A 5,565-nucleotide genomic window follows, 5' to 3' on the forward strand; every position below is an offset into this window, starting at 1 on the left:
AGTAAAAATCAAATCTCAGACCTGACAACCCTTAGCAAGCATGAAGCTCAACTGGTAGTTCTGGAAATATGCAGAGGTGTTCGAATATAACCTGTTAACTGCATGCATTCAATGTGCAATAAACTTCAATCGGAATGTTGGTTCTTCAGTGGAAAGCCAACATAGATATTCTGGTTATGTTGGCTAGGTACAAGTAAATTAAGACAGTACATACTATATGAGGGGCATCTGGCTGGCTCGGTTGGAAGAGCACGTGACTCTTGATCTCAGGGTTATGCGTTAGAGCCCCATGTAAGGTGTAGAAATGACTTAAATAAGTGAAACTTTAAAAAGATAATTAATTATGGCACAAAAACAGACACACAGATCAATGCAACAGAATAGAGAACCCAGAAATGGACCCACAAATATATGGCCAACTAATCTTTGACAAAGCAGGAAAGAATATCCAATGGAATAAAGACAGCTTCTTCAGCAAGTGGTGCTGGGAAAACTGGACAGTGACATGCAGAAGAATGAACCTGGACCACTTTCTTACACCATACACAAAAATTAACTCAAAATGGATGAAAGACCTAAATGTAAGACAGGAAGCCATCAGAATCCTCAAGGAGAAAGCAGGCAGAAACCTCTTTGATCTTGGCCATGGCAACTTATTTCTCAACACGTTTCCAGAGGCAAGGGAAACAAAAGCAAAAATGAACTATTGGGACTTCATCAAAATAAAAACCTTCTGCACACCAAAGGAAACAATCAGCAAGACTTGAAAACCAACTGACAGAATGGGAGAAGATATTTGCAAATCACATATCAGATAAAAAGTTAGTATCCCGAATCTATAAGGAATTTATCAAACTCAACACCCAAAACACAAATAATCCAAGGAACAAATGGGCAAAAGACATGAATAGACACTTCTCCAAAGAAGACATCCAGATGGCCAACCGACACATGAAAAAATGCCCAACATCACTCATCATCAGAGAAACACAAAACCACAATGAGATACCACCTCACACCTGTCAGAATGGCTCACATTAACAACTCAGGCAACAACAGATGTTGGCGAGGATCCAGAGAAAGAGCATCTCTCTTGCACTGCTGGTGGGAATGCAAACTGGTGCAGCCATTCTGGAAAACAGTATGGAGGTTCCTCAAAAAACTAAAAATAGAACCACCCTACGACCCAGCAATTGCACTACTAGGTATTTTTTCCAGGGGATACAGGGATGCTGTTTTGAAGGGGCCCATTGACAATAGCCAAAGTATGGAAAGAACCCAAATGTCCATCGATGGATGAATGGATAAAGAAGATGTGGTGTATATATATATATATATATATATATATATATATATACACACACACACATACATACACAATGGAGTATTACTTGGCAGTCAAAAAGAATGAAATCTTGCCATTTGCAACTACGTGGATGGAACTAGAGGGTGTTATGCTAAGTTAAATTAGTCAGAGAAAGACAAATATCATATGGCTTCACTCATATGGGGACTTTAAGACACAGAACAGATGAACACAAGGGAAGGGAAGCAAAAATAATATAAAAACAGGGAGGGGGACAAAACAGAAGAGACTCTTAAATATAGAGCACAAACAGAGGGTTACTGGAGGGATTGTGGGGGAGGGGGATGGGCTAAATGGGTAGGAGCATTAAGGAATCTACTCCTGAAATGATTGTTGCACTATATGCTAGCTAACTTGGATGTAAATTTAAAAAATAAAATTAAAAATTAAAAAAAGGTAATTTTTTTTAAAAAGACACCACATACTCTGTGAATAAAGGGTAACATGAACGTAGCTTTAATAAAAGTAATGAGTTAAAGCTGATCATATAATAGAGATAATGACAATCATGAAAAGGGGTAATAACATAGTTGAAACCTAGAATAAAAGTTTGTGAATATAAAAGAAAATTCAGTATGCCCTTGTATCCTTATATTAGTCACCTAATGATAAATGACTCTTTATATTTTCCACAGCAGTTAGGCTCTCCTTCAATATGACTTTTAGAAGTAGGAAGAATCCAGTCATCCGCAGTCATTTGTTAGGTCACATCTTGATTTGATTTCTATTAGATCTTGCTCTCTCTCTCTCTCTCTCTCTCTCTCACGCATACACAGACACACACACACACACACACACACATACACACACACACACAGAGCCTTTTAACAATATGTATGCAAGAGTCAACCAATAACCTTTTTTCCACTTAAAATCACAAATTTTCCATTGAGTAAAATCAAATTAAGCTGTGAGAAAAATAAAAAACTATTTCTTCTTCCCAACTACTTACAATGTATTATGAGCTTAAAAATATTTTCTCTATCTGTTAAAACTATCACTCTGTCATCAATTCTATACACGGCCTAACTACACACATTTAATTTGATTTTTATAATATCCAAAATCATAAATTTTATGTATTAGTTTTAAATGCTATGTATACGAATGATAGAAAATGAAGACTATCCAGATGTATTCAGGAGAAAAAAAATAAAAATTATCAATGGTCACAAAATAGTCACTGCAACTTTGTTAGGTATTCAGCTTGTCTCCGATTGTTTGGTACTATTAAAAAAGATGCATATTAAGGTGATACTATACCACATAAACTACACCACATAAATCTCAATAGATTTCATACTTAATGTATTTATTTCCTGCTTATTCATTGCTCAGGTATGGTACAAACCAGTGTTTCTGGTCACGTTCAGTGCAATGTCCTTCCACATTAAGGCTCTGCCATCTTTAACATGTGGCTTTTAAGGTCATCGTGGAAAGGGCAAGAGCATAAACAGTCACCAGTGAGACTGGAAGTGACACACGTCACATATCACTTCTTTTCACATTCCATTGGATAGGACTTAATCAGATGGCCCACCCTGACGACAGGGGAGGCTGGGAAATATGCATTAGCCATGTGCCCTGGAAGATGAGGAAATGGGGTTGGTGATTAGTTGATAGTTTCTACCGCATAGTGATTGCAGATAATCTTTGTGTGTAAGTGTCCTATTTTAACGATTATTTCTTTAAGAGAAACTTCCAGAAATGGAGAATCATTTTATTATTTTAGAAGTATTTTGAACACGTGTCAGGCTTCTAGCTTTTCATCAGAGCCCTAAGCGATAGATAGAATGAATATGTTACTATCCTTGTCAGGAACCATGGTTTCCTTTAACTTGGAAAAATCATGGATTCACAGGCTGTCTTTTCTGTGATCACTTCCCTAATTACATGCCATTCATAAAAAGCTGGACTTTTCTAGATAAATGTGTGTGTGTGTGTGCATACTTATGTACGTATATGCCAGAGCCTAGTTAAATATAATGTGAAAATACATTTCAGTTATTTTTAGAGACATATTCCTATTTTTACGCTACCAAAGGACAATTTACAGAAGTTTGGATGTTGGAGAATCTTTCCTTAACATAGATTTGTTTTGAAAGTCATCCACATTTTTACCTGGCTAGCATAACTTAAAAATTCAAATACTATATTTTTGAATTTTCTAATTTCTTATTTATAGAGACCAAAAGTTGCTTTGAAATTATTTTCTATTCACTACTTCTCTCTCTACTATTCATAATCAACAAAAAGAGTCAGTAAATAAGGAAAATGCTAACAAGAATGAATATAATTCCCTGGAATCTAAAGTATAAGTTAATGTTAGCAGTACTTAATATACATTTTCTAGCTTGTTTCCTCCACCCCCTACATGGAATCTGTTCACTCCCCGGTGGAATTTGCCACTTGCTGAATGTGATCTGCGTTGTTTCCTGCATTTTCTCAGTTGATCACAAATCTGATTATTGCATTTGTTTCTTTTCAGTAATTTTTCTCCTCTGCTTCTACTTACATGATTGCACGTCTACTTAAGTAATTTATAAAAAAGGATGTATTTCACACATCTAACTGCATGCGTTTTCTTATTTATTCTCAGTGCTAACTATGGCATTAATTTCCCTTCTGTGTTTCCTTTTTAAAGTGATGGTTAGCACATAACAGTAATCCTGTCTTGAAATAGAAAATATGGTTCAGAGACTTGAACCAAATGAAATATCGATTCAGGTTGGAGAATATTTTGATGTTTTAGTTTTGTTACAGTTCAGTTGTTTTAGAAAATATGTAGGTTTGGATTTAGTTCAGACTGGTTCACTGGGTTTTTTGTTTTTAATGGATTTGATTTATAGTTCTGTAAAAAGTTTAATATTGGGTTTAGGTCAGAGAGGACACATTCAGCAAAATAGTTGTTTGTTTCCAATTTCGGTTCATGGGTCATTACGAGGCCTTGGTGTTGTAACTATTTCCAAAGCCACAGCATGAAGTTCGCCCCGCACTGTGGAGTCCTCATCCAAGAGGACAATAGATGCCATTCACTCCCCGCCGAAAGGTGACTACTCACAGTGGATCTGGTGCCGTTACATATACCCTATGCGAGATAGGGTGACCACAAAGAGTTGCGTGTTTGGGGATTATTTGACTTTTAACTAACGGCAGGATTTTCTGTTTCTTTTTCTACCTATGGATAGGAGGGTTCCTAGAATATCAAACCTTCAATGTGTACAGTGTAAATTTTAAACTGACTTCTTCCTTCTGGTTTATTTAACCACTATTTGGTGGACTCTGCTTTCAGAATTATTGCCCACGTTTTAGAGATTCGGCTGCAAGGCTGGTTCTCCGATGAATTCCATCCTCTCCTTTATTTTAATGGCTGAACACGGTGAAGGATTATCGAGCTATGGCGTATAGTTGTAGTCACATTTTTTCCAGCCTGGGAATGTTCTATTCAAAACGACACTTTAAAAATATTACTGGGGGGGCGCCTGGGTGGCTCAGTCAGTTAAGCGGCTGACTTCGGCTCAGGTCATGATCTCACGGTCCGTGAGTTCAAGCCCCGCATCGGGCTCTGTGCTGACAGCTCAGAGCCTGGAGCCTGTTTCAGATTCTGTGTCTCCCTCTCTCTGACCCTCCCCCGTTCATGCTCTGTCTCTCTCTGTCTCAAAAATAAATACACGTTGAAAAAAAAAATTAAAAAAAAAAAAGAAAAATAAAAATATTACTGGGGTTTGTCACTGGACATAACAATACTCAAGGTGAAGAAAGGGGGCAAAATCCTCCCGCTAGAAAAACTCTTTAAAGGCTGGATAAATAGTAAGGAGTGTGTTTAATGCAACTAATTTATAGATAAATGCGGTGCCAAACTAGAATACATTAACAAGGTAAGGCTTCAGGGTCTCTAGGTAAGATAATATATTGCTTTCATTAAAAAGCAATCTGCATGGATGCTATCCACCACCACTGGAAACTGCAGCTGTCACTACATTTTAATCACTGGGGTTTGTCAGGAACGAAAAACAGCCAGCTTCCCGCAAATCAACAGACATGTATCCTGATAAGGGAAGTGCACTGGAAGAGGACAGCTACATACCACATGACACCACCTATTCCAGGGTGATCAAAGCCCCGTAATTGTTGAAGATAAATCTAGTGATTTGGGGCTTCAGGATGAAACAGTTGTCTCTGAACAGAGCAGACACATA

The sequence above is a fragment of the Panthera uncia genome (genome assembly GCF_023721935.1).
Source record: "Panthera uncia isolate 11264 chromosome A1 unlocalized genomic scaffold, Puncia_PCG_1.0 HiC_scaffold_17, whole genome shotgun sequence".
Lineage (NCBI taxonomy): Eukaryota > Metazoa > Chordata > Mammalia > Carnivora > Felidae > Panthera > Panthera uncia.